Genomic DNA, 14478 nt, shown 5'->3' on the forward strand with positions numbered 1-14478 from the left:
TGCACCTGCCCCGCGCATCATGTCCGGTGCAGGCGCGTCATTCCCTGCTAAACAGCTTCTGGGCATGCCCAGAAGCTGTGCAGGGATGAGGCGCTGCCCCTGAACTGATGACCGAGGCCGGTGCAGGGCATTCTGGGACCGAAGAGGACGCTGAAGAGGACACTCTGGCTTCAGCTGCCCACACCTAAGATGGCAGCGCTGGATGAGAAATTTTCAAGGTAAGTATTTCTTCTAAGAGGTAAGTGCGACCCGGGACAGTACAGAGGCTATCGTTGCTGAAATGCACTAGCCCTGACTGTCCTGGGGGTATTTTTGTTGAAAAAATTTTTTTGAGGCCGGAACTCCGCTTTACAGAAGTTTTTTGTTGATCAATCCAAATGGGATATACAGCAAATCCTCTTACAGCATCAACACCGCATGCTCAGACAGGGTGCCCATACATTGACATGTGAAATACACAGAGGTCCTGCCACCAGATGCCTGGGTCTCCCGAGGCCCCGTCGAAAATAAAAACATTATTAACCGCTTTCCGACTAGCGGCCACAGATGTACTGCGGCAGGCTGGCTCCCACAGGCAAATCGCCATACATGTACAGCGCTCGCTCTGGGGAGGCTAGTGGGCACGCTCCCACCCCCGCTCGTCAGCCGGCAAGCCAGTGCGGGTGTCAGGCGGCTCCTCCTGACGCCTGCGATCTCTCCCCGCTGACAGAGAAGGACAGACGGCTGATGTAAACACAGCCATCCATCCTTCTGCCTGCAATGATCACAGAGACCATGTGATCCTTCTATATAGGATCACAGGTCTCTATGATCATTTCACAAGCCCTGCCCTCCCACAGTTAGAATCACTCCCCTAGGCTTACATTTAACCCCTTAATCACCAATAGTATTAACCCCATTCCCTGCCAGTGTCATTATTACAGTAACAGTGCATATTTATAGCACTGATTACTGTAGTAATGTCACTGGTCCCTCCCCAAAAGTGTCAAAAACGTCAGTTAGGGGCCCGATCTGTCCGCCGCAATGTCACAGTCCAGCAAAAAATCACAGATCGCCGCCATTACTAGTAAAAAAAAAAAAAAAAACAATAAAAAAGACATAAATCTCTACCCTAGTTTGTAGATGCGATAACTTTTGCGCAAACCAATCAAAATATGCTTAAATCAAATTTTTTCATCATTTTAGGCCAATTTGTTTTCTGCTTCATATTTTTGGTAATGGATACGCAATAAGCGTATTTTGATTGGTTTGCGCAAAAGTTATCGCATCTACAAACTAGGGTAGAGATTTATGTCATTTTTATTGTTTTTTTTTTATTTTTTACTAGTAATGGTGCCGATCTGCGATTTTTAGTGGGACTGCAACATTGCGGCGGACAGATCGGACCCCTTACTGACATTTTTGACACTTTTGGGAGGACCAGTGACATTACTACAGTAATCAGCAGACTTGTATAAAGTACTCGAAATTTCTACTTGAGTAAAAGTACAAGTGCTCGATCAAAAAGTGACTTGAGTAGAAGTGGAAGTGCTCGCAGAAAAAGTTACTTAAGTAGAAGTACTAAAGTATTCAACATTTTTTTTACTTAAGTATTGCAAGTAGTTTTTTCAAAAAATTTGCTACTTAAGTACTAAAAGTAAAAAGTACCAGTAGTTTTGAAAAAAAATTTCTACTCAAGTACTGAAAGTAAAAGTACAAGTACTGTGTTATGTAGTTATTAAAGAAAGAAGTCAAAAGTTTGAACATCATATTGTTTTTTATTATTTCAAATGATTTATTCAAATGATTAACCCGTGTTAGTAGTTTCTTGATGCACTTTAAGCGCTGTAGCACCATTTATTTGTTTGTTTCATATTTTCTTTTTATTGGAAAGATTTGGTATAGCAGCTTTTATTATACACAGCCTTTATTTTCGTATGCGCTGATTTACAAATGACATTATACACATTTTTTTGAGCTTTATGCAACCTGCCATCTACTGTTCTGGCAGTGGTAATTTTTTTAAAAGTAACGAGTAACTATGCAGCACAAAAAAAAAATATCGGAGTAGAAGTATCGAAATCATCGAAAAAATGTAGTGAAGTAAAAGTAGAAGTAGGAGAAAAAAATTCTACTCTAGGAAAGTACAGATACCGCATTTCGGTACTTAAGTACAGTACTTAAGTAGTTCTACTTCGTTACTATACATCTCTGGTAATCAGTGCTAACAATATGCACTGTTACTGTAATAATGACACTGGCAGGGAAGGGGTTAACCTAGTGGGTGATCAAGGGGTTAAATGTAAGCCTAGGGGTGTGTTTCTAACTGTGGGGGGGGATGGGCTTTTGAAATTATCAGATACCTTGTGACTTATATCAGTGTCTGGTAGGAGTAGATTTCATCCTCCTCTGACTGTCCTATAAGGCTGTAGGACCCCTGACCCTCTGTCTGGACAGTGCTGATTGGCCCTGTGCTGATCACATGCACCCTCCCAAGAAAAAAAAAAAAAACTCTCTAGCAATACACACCAAACTGAGCATGTGCAGAGTGACTCCAATGCTCTGTACTATTATGAGTTGGATTGGGGGCTGTGGAAGAAGGGGAGGATCGGAGAAGACAGCATCAAAAAGCCTTTGTACATAATGCAGAAAATTAACCCCTTGGATTCCACAGTGAGTATAACAAGCATGCTTTACTGCATATACACACCGATTTTACTGTTGTGGGTTTGGTAACACTTTAATTTCATACTGTTCTAAGCACAATGCTGGGTGCTTACAATCCAAAACCAGTTGGTGCATTCAACCTGTTTTGCAGAATGGCAAGGAAACAGTGAGGTTTGCTGGTCATCTCTATGGTTACAGGCCATTATATGACAATCTTTTCTTGGTTAAAGGTCTTTGGGCTCTGTCCATTGTATGTGCTACAAGGATAACTCTGTTTATGCTCCTATTATGTTTAAATCTTTTTTTTTACCATTAGCTAATATTGACTAATTTCAAGGTGATAAAAACAGCCAATGATGAAAAAAAAAATGATCATGCTTTTTGTGAAAAAATACTTCATTTTAAAAATAGGAAATCCAATATGCTGGTTGCTTTGTGGCTCGCTGAACCACTATTAAGAAGTTCATGCATATAGATTGGCTGTAAGATAAATCTATATTTTATGGCAGTATTCCTGGTATTTATATGCTAAGAGCGTTGGGAAATGTGAGACATCGTTCTTTGCATATAAAAAAAAATGGAGGAGACAGGAGAGTGGAGTTAATGCCCTTATCTCACTGTCAGATGGTGTTTGTCAGTTTTCTTGGGCAGGTTACAACAAGGATTAAATCTGACCTGTGCCAATCAACATTGTGTTACCTTTCGCAATAAGGAACTGAGCGGGTATCCAAATTTTGCACGAAAGATCATAAGAAGAGATGAGAACTAATTTGGGAAAAGTAGATATTTCTGTGACGTCACCTCCCCATCTCTCCACCTGATCCAATCAGAGAAAGCCTTACATTTAAAAGGTATATATGATCACTACTATGCGCTCCTGGGGGGAAAATGAAATACATATATTCTGTATCTCAATACAAACTCTAAACCAATGTACCATTCTCTGACACTGCAGACTTACTTTCTGCTCTCAGACTGTCTCTATCAGGGGCGTAACTACAGGGGTTGCAATTGCAACCGGGCCCCATGCAACCGGGCGGCTCCTCTGTACACCTGGATAGGAGGGGCGGCGGGGGCAGCATGTTGAGAAATCACTGTCCTCCTTTTTCCTCCTGTAGCTGCTGGAGGAAAATGGAGGAGATTGGTTCCTCTGTATGCTGCCCCTGCCGCCACTCCTATCCAGTTTACTTGTGTTTTGCTGTCTCTGGGTCCCTGTGTGCTCCCCTGGTTCCCCCCCCCCTACTGTGCTGCCCCCCCTCCCCACTGTGCTCCCTCCCCTCTCCTGCCGTCTGCTGCAGGGGATGTGTCACAATAGAGAACCAGGAAGGGGATCGGTAAATATGTAATTTACCAGCTCCTTCCTTTTCTGAATGGACAGAGTCATAGTCAGTGACATTGTAAAAAAATAAAATAAAATGATAAAAAATAATACAATTAAAATACCAAAAAATAAAAACTACTGACTCCAGTGGGTGAACTTCCAGAATCATAAAGGTCACACTTGCCACTGGGCCCTGGCATTCCACCAACGTGCGGAGGCCCCAAGATGGCAGGAAAGGGGGCCCACTGCAGAACTTGTGAAAGGGTCCCGCTGCAGGACCATAATAAAGGGCCCCGCAATGTGACTAAAGGGCCCAAGAGTCAGTGAGAAAAGCCCCAGACTTGAAGGGAAGGGCCCCAGCTAGGGGTCCAGGGGGGCCTTCATGGTTTCTTGCACCGGGGCCCTGAAGGTTCTAGTTACGACTCTGGTGTCTATGAACTCCTAGTGTTTGTCTCAGGTTTCATGCATCATACTCTTGATACTGGGAGAAAGGCATTGTGAGAACTGTAGTCTTCTATGAGGATATGACTGCACTGCTGAATTGTTTAAGAACTGCACTTCCCAGCAAGCCATGGGCTCCAGGAGAGATCTGGGGGGGGAGACTATAAAAGGATCTGCTGAACAGGCCCACAATCTTGCTTCCCGGGATCCATTGTGTATGCATCAGTCTGCCACAGAGGGAGCAGACTGCGCCCCCCTGCACACCACACACGGATGACCAGGGGAGGGCTGGCAGCCTTAAGCCTGGGGGGCAAGTCCGGTCAAGTGGCCCGCTGAACTACCGAATCAACTCACCATCCATGCCCAGCTTTTTAGTGGGACTGTGACATTGCGACGGACAAATCTGACACATAGTGACACTTTTTGGGGACCAGTGACACTAATACAGTGATCAGTGCTAAAAAATGCACTGCTACTGTATAAATGACGATGGCAGGAAAGGGGTTAACACTAGGGGTGATCAAGGGGTTAAGTTTGCTCCTAGGGAATGCTTTCTTACTGTGTGGGGGATGGATGTACTAGAGAAAATAAAAAGATCTGTGTTTCAGCTCAGCTGAAACACAGATCTCCATCTTCCCGTGACAGAACAGCCGTCTGCCTTGTTTACAAAGGCAGACCGCCGTTCTGTCATTCTCCTGCATGATCGCAGGTGACCTGCTGATTGGCTCCCGCTGTGTCGCGTCCCCTAGAACCCGTGCACAAAATCACGCATTGGTATGTGATTTTGCACAGCCAGGCCGCCCTGCCACACTATATATGCGGTGGGCGGTCTGGAAGTGGTTAAGCTGGATGAATGGGTCCTGTAGTCCTGCACTAGTTGGGGGATCGTGGGTGGGTGACACATGCTGAGCTCTGAGGGGCTTATGCTGGGACCTGTAGTCCTTCACTTTTGGGGGGATTACATCCCCAAAAGCAAAGGACTGCAAGTCCCAGCATGAACCCTGGCTGAGATCTACACATGCTCCCATGACACAAGGGGGAGCCCTGGGGGACCTCAGGGACCCAATACCTTTAAAGAGGTTGTAAACCCATGAAATTATTTTTTTTTTTTTTGCTGCAGCCTGAAAGAGAAACCCATAATGAGCTAGTATGCATCACATACTAGCTCATTATGAAATACTTACCTTAGAACGAGCCCCCGCCGTGCTGCCCGCTTACCTGTATGACGGGCGACATGTCCAGTCACCCGTCTTCCGGGATTGCGGCATCCGGCCATCTGATTGGCCAGAGCCGCGGGAGCCAACAGTCACGGCAACGGACTCTGAAGAAACGGCACCAGCGGCCGTTCCTTCAGAGCGCATGCGCCAGTGACGTCACTGGCTGCATGTCAGGTAAATATCTCTTTAAAGAGGAAGTAAACCCTCCTCTGACACTTTTACCTATAGGTAAGCCTATGATAAGGCTTACCTATAGGTAGTGTAAATATCTCCTAAACATGTACCGTTTAGGAGATATTTACCTTACATGCAGCCAGTGACGTTACTGGCGCATGCGCTCTGAAGGAACGGCCGCTGGTGCCATTTCTTCAGAGTCCCGTGCCGTGACCGTCGGCTCCCGCGCTCGTGCGCGGGAGTGACGTCACCGCGGCTCCGGCCAATCAGATGGCAGGATGCCGCGATCCTGGAGGACAGGCGACTGTCCAGTCGCCCGTCATCCAGCTAAACGGGCGGCATGGCGGGGGCTCATTCTAAGGTAAGTATTTCATAATGAGCTAGTATGCGATGCATACTAGCTCATTATGTCTCTCTTGCAGGGTCAAAAAAAAAAAAAGGGTTTACAATCTCTTTAACTGGACTGTATACAGCCTGTATATTGATGTATAGCTGCTCCTGGCTCTAAATACTTGTCTCATACCTGTATAATACAGGTATGAGACAGGTATATAGTGCCAGGAACAGCTATACATCAATATACAGGCTGTATACAGTGCCAGGGGGAAAGTACAGGGAAAAAATGTCCACATGTCACTTTTTTTTTTTTTGGTCACTCACTGGCTGCTCTTCTCCGAGTGACAGTGCCAGGGGGAAAGTACAGGGAATTAAAAATGTCCACATGTCACTTTTTTTTTTTGTCACTCACTGGCTGCCGCTGCTCTTCTCCAGTCCCGACCACCTCACAGACACTGTCCACCGCACCGCAGCAGGTAACTTCACTAGATTTAATGTGGATTGCCGCTGACCCGCCGCTGTTGCCCGTTGCAGACTTGCAGTTTACTAGGCCAGGCCAGCCACCTCTTCTGCATCGGCCCCACGTTGATTGGGATGGAGGAAAGAGCCGGAGGTGGGAGGGGCCGGGCGGCTGGGGCCAGTGATCGGCGCGGAGGACGGCCGACGGTGCTTTGCATGATGGGTCTCCTCTCCTCTCTGCTCTGGAGACCGCTACGTCACTGGTTGCTAGACGCTAAGCGGCCGGTGATCTAGCAACCAGGTCTCCAGGGCAGGGCCAGGGCAGGAAGTGACAGCGTGTCTGTTACTGTGACTCACTGACTAGCGACATACCGTACCGACGGACGGCGGGACTGACCCCAAACTGAGCGGCCTTTTCTGAGGGGGATTAGACCGGCCCGGGGGGAAATTGCCACCTTGCCCCCCGGGCCAGCCCGCCTCTGCGGATGACCATCTCTGGATCGCCAGCTGTCTGCAGACTCAGCCTAGGCAAGACGGATGACCATCGCTGCATCGCAGACATTTCTGCAGTATCGCTGATCGAGTGGAGTCAGCAGGACTCACTGATACAGTAGAGCGCAACCATCTCAGTGTTTTACAGCGTGGAGAGTTGCTGTTGCCTGTTCTTCCAGGACTCATAAGGAGGACATCAGGATTGGTTACCAGTTACCAGTTGCTACAGTTTCTCTTAGACATTGAACACAGACACTCTACATCTGGATCAGTTAGTGGATCATTGATAATCAGGACCAGCTATTCTGCATTGCATGTTTCACACTGTGCTACACTGGGAAATCATTTGTTCTTTGTGCTCCAACTGCCGGTGAAGATCATAGCAAGGCCTTGCAAATTGAACATTGCTATATCATTGCTCTTAACCTCCCTGGTGATCTGATTATGTTATAATTTTTGTGCTAAAAGCAGTACATTGTTTTGCATGGAAATATGTTGTTTTATATTTTAGGCCTGTAATTCTTAGGAATAACTCACTTAAATCGGTCCAAACAAGAGTCTAGTAGACATCCCGAGTATGATAAAGTTTAAAGCACGAAATCATAAATTATAATGTAATAATAGTTACATAGTTACATAGTAGGTGAGGTTGAATAAAGACAATAGTCCATCCAGTTCAACCTGTGTAGGTGTGTGTGACTGTAATCATCTAACATAGCCCTTAATCTCCTGATCCTTGAGATGTAAGTCTAAGAGTCTTTTGAAAGTCACCATACTACCCACAGAAACCACCTCTTGTGGTAGACAATTCCACAATCTTGTAGCCCTAACAGTAAAGAACCCTCCTCGTTGCCTGAGGTTAAAACGCTTCTCCTCTAATCGCATTGTATGTCCTCGAGTCCTCATGCAATTCCTTCGAATGAACAGCTTTTTTTCTAAGCTGAGATCCCCATTAAGATATTTATAAATTGCTATCATGTCCCCTCTCAGACGTCTCTTCTCCAGGGAAAATAAATCGAGCGATTGCAGCCGCTCTTCATAGTTAAGGTCCTCCAACCCCCTAATCAGTTTAGTTGCCCTTCTCTGGACTTTCTCCAGCTCCAACACATCCCTCCTGAGGACTGGCGACCAGAACTGGACAGAATACTCCAGATGCGGTCGGACCAGAGTTTTATAAAGTGGAAGGATTATAGTCTTATCTCTGGAATACATCCCTTTCTTTATGCATGCTAATATTCTGTTGGCTTTGGAAGCTGCCGCTTGACATTGCATGCTGTTGCCTAATCTATCATCAACCAAGACTCCCAGATCTTTCTCCATTTTTGATTCCCCCAAGGGTTCCCCTCCTAACGTGTATTGTGTTTTTATGTTTTTAGTCCCCAAGTGCAAAACCTTACACTTCTCCACGTTAAACCTCATTTGCCATGTCGTTGCCCACTCCGTAATTTTGTCCAGGTCATTCTGTAGGATATCTGCTTCATGCTGTGCAGTTATTGCCCTGGCCAATTTTGTGTCATCTGCAAAAACTGATAACGAACTACTGATCCCGTCCTCAATGCTGTTTATGAATAAATTGAACAAGGTTGGTCCCAGGACTGAGCCCTGGGGGACCCCGCTTACTACCTCAGACCAGTCTGAGTATGCGCTGTTTATTACCACCCTTTGGACACGGCCTTTTAGCCAGTTCCGTATCCAAGAGCAAACCCTGCTGTCGATACCTGCAGACCTTATTTTATAAATTAAGCGCTTGTGGGGAACTGTATCAAACGCCTTAGCGAAATCCAAGTACACCACATCCACTGGTCTGCCCCTATCTAGCTCACAGCTCACCTCCTCGTAGAATGCTAAGAGATTGGTTTGACAAGAACGCCCATTTGTAAACCCATGCTGGTTACTACTGATGATGTTGTTGTCTTTAGCATATTCTACGATATAGTCCCTTATCATCCCCTCCAAAAGTTTACATATTATTGATGTCAAGCTGACAGGCCTATAATTTCCCGGGATATGCCTCTGGCCCTTTTTGAATATCGGAATCACGTTAGCCTTCCTCCAATCCCCTGGTACATCTCCTGTCCTAATACTGTCAGCAAAGATCAGGAACAGTGGTCTAGATATAACCTTACTGAGTTCCTTGAGAACTCTCGGATGTACGCCATCCGGGCCTGGTGATTTGTTAGTGTTAAGTTTATCCAGTCTTTCCCTGATTTCACCCTCTGTTAGCCATAGTGGCAAGTCCTGTGTATTACTACTAACCATACAGTCCTGGTCAGTGTACCCCTCCGTTTCCTGTGTAAAGACTGACGAGAAAAAAGCATTCAGCACGGTTGCTTTTTCAGTGTCCTCTGTAACCATCCTCCCATCATCGTTAATTATGTGTGCAATATGCTCTGCCCTAGTTTTTTTGCTGTTGATATATTTAAATAATTTCTTTGGGTTTTTTTTTACTATCCTCCGCTATTTGTCTCTCAAAGTTGATTTTAGCCATCTTGATTTCTTGTTTACTTTTCTTATTTTCCTCCTTGTATTGCTGGAAGGCCGATACTGTGCCCTCTGATTTATATTTCTTGAAGGCCAATTTTTTTCCCCTAATAAGTTTTTTAACGCTACAGTTTAGCCAGCCAGGTTTGGCTTTGTCTCTTCTAAATTTATTTCCCATAGGAATGCACTGCAAGATGCCTTTGCTTAATATGTTCCTAAAGCATTCCCATTTTTCCTCTGTGGTCAGTGATCCCAAGGTTTGGTCCCACTTTACCCTTTCCATCAATGAGTACAATTTTGGAAAGTTTGCCCGTCTGAAGTTTAGGGTTCTTATGTTCCCCACTTGCCTTTTTATATTGTTATTTACGCTAAATGTGATCATCCTGTGATCGCTAGAGCCCAGGTTGTCCTGGACTCCTACCTCCGAGATTATGTCTGGGTCATTAGTGATCAATAGATCCAGGATTGGATCGTTTTCTCTAGTAGGGGAATCCACCAACTGTGACATGTAATTATCCAGTAAGGTTTCCGTGAATAGACGGGCCTTATGTGAGTGTGTAGTCCCCTCATCCCAGTCAATATCGGGATAATTGAAGTCCCCCAATATGATGACTGATCCCAGTTTTGCCACTTTACCCATTAGTGCTAAAAATTCCAGCTCTACCTCCTCCCCTTGGTTAGGTGGCCTATAGCAAACCCCCACAACTACTTTTCCCTTATCTTCTTCCCTATCGAGTTCAACCCACACAGATTCTAAATCCATACTCATCCCATCCGTAATATAATAATAATAATAATACATTTCATCAAATTCTTCATTGTTTTCGAAGTGGAGATATTTAATTATGAGGAAGAATCTGTACTCTGACATGACCGTGCCAAAGAATGAAGTGGCAAGTAATGTATTGGTTGTCCAATACCAATTCTACAGGAGTTTCCCCACCACTCCATGAAGTATTATTTGGCCCAGAAATTTTCAAATGTCATCTTTGGTCACTGGTTCCCACTTTCTGCATCTTGCAAACTTCTGATGCGTAGCCAATTGTTGCTCTTTGTACTGGTTTGTCTCGGTAACTATTTTTTCAATAGCCTCATTGGTTTCATACCAGGTGCACCAGTAAATGGGAATTTTGGGGGCGCTGCCTGATCCGTACCGCAGTCAATAGAGCACCAAGTCCGCACATAGCTGAGCTCAGTTGCAGAATCGTCGCTGTTGTCACTTTTAGTACCTGATGAGGAATTTTCCCACAAATCGCTATCGCTCAGTTCCTCAAATAATTCCGATTCACCGTCGCTGTTTCCCAGTTCGTCCAAGAGCGGTTTTGAGCTAAAAGAACGCTTTTTGGACGCCATGGATGTTATCAATTTTCCAGGCATAAAGTACCGCAAAAAGTACAGGCTGGGCACTGGAAAAGCCTCTAGGAGAAATGGCATGATACAAAGTTGTAATCCTAACAGATTACACTGTATCATGTCATTTTTATTTTTTTTTATCTCCCGCCGGTTCCACCCCCCTGCGACGCGTCGCTCGCAGGGAAGGTACCTGAAAGAAGGGGCCAGCATCGGCTGAGCACACAGCAAAAGGACAGCGGGAGGAAAGCTGGAGGAAGGCTGGGGAGGACTGCGGGGGTTCGCAGCGAAGATGAGTATCATTCTGGGGTCATCCCGAGTGTGGCTCATGGTTACCCCTTTTGGCACTGAATATTAACCCTGAGCCACACTCGGGAATACCGCTAGGAAAGTTAAAGGGAACACATTACTGGTATCTAGATTACCTCATACAGGTATTATAGGCTGGCCCGGGGTTCCCCTTTAGTAAAAGCATTTCTTATAGCAATTTATAGCTTTCTGAGAGATTCATTCACTTACTGAAAGTTACTGTGTATATTTGGTGTATTTACTTGTTGTTATAATTGGTTATTCAGTGTTCTTTAGTGTTATCTCAACTGAGCCCTGGCTGTTTACCTGGGGCCTAGTTGATTAATATTCTTTTCAAGTCTCTTCCTTGACTAAAGCTGAACCAAGGAGTTAAAATCTACTTGCATTGTGTCAGATCAGCCTTTCTCAACCTTTTCAACACAGAGGAACCCTTGAAATAAATTTCTGGTCTCAGGGAACCCCTGCTAAAAATTAAAAATCTACAACTCATGATACATTGGTGTGACAGTCAGTGGGAAGAATGCTCCTTACTCTTCTCATCATTGGGAAGAATTACCCCCTTACAGATAGCTAAAAGGAACAATGGTGTCATTGGGAACTTATCTGAGAGGCAGAAATTGCCCATTGCTCAAGGAACCCCTAGCAACCTCAGCAGGAACCCTAAGGTTTCACGGAACCCTGGTTGAGAAACCCTGTATCAGAGTGTCCCTAGAGTGTCAGGAGGGCTGGATGGTTCACAGGGTCAAAGCGGCACAGGAGAACATCCAATTACCAGCAACCCTCAAGGGGGCAGTGCTACACAAAGGTAGATGCTCCTTAATCAAAATACATAGTCCTTATATAGAGTAAAAAGTCCAATCACTCCAGCAACCCTTCACCAAAGAAATTCAACAGAGGAGTCTCCACCTCCCAGTGTCAGTAGTGCATGTACAGATCAGAGCAACCGAATCCCATCCACTGGTACTAAGTAGTCCGTAGATTCAGTCGCAGCTGGTGCATTAGGGGCGCTATTGTCACAAGGATCCTCCTCCTGGCCAATCAGGAAGTGGGTTCTGAGACCCGTTTCCCGATTGGCCAAATGGAGAAGCCATGCTATTGGGCATGGAGGAGGAGGGAGGAGTTGCAGAAGACAGGGGGAAGAACAGGGCCAGATTAACGTAGGGGCTATTGGAGCTGCAGCTCCAGGCCCCTACCTTTTATATAGGCCCCAGGTTGGCCATATTCACTGTTACCGCTCTTCTGTCACTTGTAAACACAGAAGTCTGGCTTCTATGCTCGCTTCCCCAGGCAGCTCCCTCAGAACCTCCCCACACAGCACGAAGGCCAGACAAGGAGGGACAGTTGCCGATGCATGGATGTGTTTATGGGCTTCAGAGACAGCATCCCATGTGGAATTAGGCATGCATGGCTGCAACCTTCCTCCTCTGGGTGCATGCCAAGGCACGGCCCTTAAGGTCCTTCAAAATCCTCAGCACCAAGCCCATGATGCTCTTAATCCGGCCCTGGGGAAGAAGCCACCGCCGCCTGCTGCTGCAGATGTCTAGGCAGGGTGAGTGAGCTGGGTCCTGTCTTGTCTTGCCCCCTGCCGTGGTCCTGTCCTGCTGTGGTCCGGGGGGGGGGAATGGTGTGTAGCCTGGTGTGGTCCCGGGGGGGGGTGGTGTGTGGTGCGTTCCGTCTGCCCCCCCCCCCCCCCGGCCCGTGGAGCACCAGCCGCCACTGCATAGATATAATCTTGTAATCCACTTCGACACTCCACCAGTGAAAGGAAGTGATTACTCCCCTTATGCCACCTCACTCAACGCCATTTATGGCTCTCATCTCTGATCGGCAAACACGCTTAGTGATCCACACCACAGCAATCCGAAATTCAATTATTTTCAGGGTCCGCTGGGAATGCAAGCATTAAGGACAAGGGCAATCCCCTTAGCGTAAATCTGTTTCACATACTTTATTAACCACTTCAGCCCCGAAAGGTTTTACCCCATTAATGACCAGGCCATTTTTTGCGATTTGGCACTGCGTTAATTTAATGGACAATTGCTGTACCCAAACAAAATTGATGTCCTTTTTTCCCACTAATAGAGCTTTCTTTTGGCGGTATTTGATCACCTGTGTGATTTATATTTTTTGCGCTATAAACAAAAAAATAGCGACAATTCTGAAAAAAATATATATATATATTTTTCATTTTCTGCTATAGAACATTCCCAATAAAAAAAAAATGTAAAAATCATAATCAAATTTTTTCATCATTTTAGGCCAATTTGTATTCTACTATATATTCTTGGTAAAAAAAATCCCAATAAGCGTATTTTGATTGGTTTGCGCAAAAGTTATCGCGTCTACAAACTAGTGGAAAGATTTATGCAATTTTTTATTTATTTTTGCTTTTTTTTTTACTAGTAATGGCGGTGATCAGCAATTTTTAGCGGGACTGTGACATTGCGGCGGACAAATCGGACAGCTAACTGACACTTTTGGGGGGACCAGTGACATTGCTACAGTAATCATTGCTAAAAATATGCACTGTTACTGTAATGACACAGGCAGGGAAGGGGTTAACTCAGGGGCGATCAAAGGGTTAAGTGTATGGCTAGGGGTGTTTTCTAACTGTGAGGGGGAATCAACACAGAGACCTGTGATCCTAAATAGGAGGATCACAGGCGCTCTGTGGTGATTCCTGAGTGTTTACAACAGCAGACCGTTGTTCTCACTCCACGGGGGACGATTGCAGCCGCCGGCCCCATGAATCAGCTTCCCCGGTGGCTAATGAGGGGCAGGGGGGAAACGCGCCTCCGGCAGCACGCGCGCTCCCAGGAGCGCTCCTGCGAACCGCCATACAGGTATGCCGATTCACGCAGCAGAGCCAGCCTGCTGCAGTATATCTGCGGCGGGCGGTCGGCAAGTAGTTAAAACTATTATAATGACACTCACAATGTACAGGTGCATCTCATAAAATTAGAATATCAGCAAGAAGTTAATTTATTTCAGTAATTCAATTAAAAAAGTGAAACTAATATAATTTATATAGATGTGTTACTCACACAGAGTGAAATATTTCAAGCATTCCTTTCTTTTAATCTTGATGATTATAGCTTACAGCCAGTGGTGGGATTCAAAAATTTTAGTAACCTGTTCCGATTTTCAATGCACAGTGACCAGCGTGCCCCCTTTCAATGCAGAATGACCAGCGTGCCCCCTTTCAATGCAGAATGACCAGCGTGCCCCCTTTCAATGCACAGTGACAAGCGT

The sequence above is a fragment of the Pelophylax lessonae genome (assembly GCF_965119305.1).
Source record: "Pelophylax lessonae genome assembly, chromosome: 3".
Taxonomy (NCBI): domain Eukaryota; kingdom Metazoa; phylum Chordata; class Amphibia; order Anura; family Ranidae; genus Pelophylax; species Pelophylax lessonae.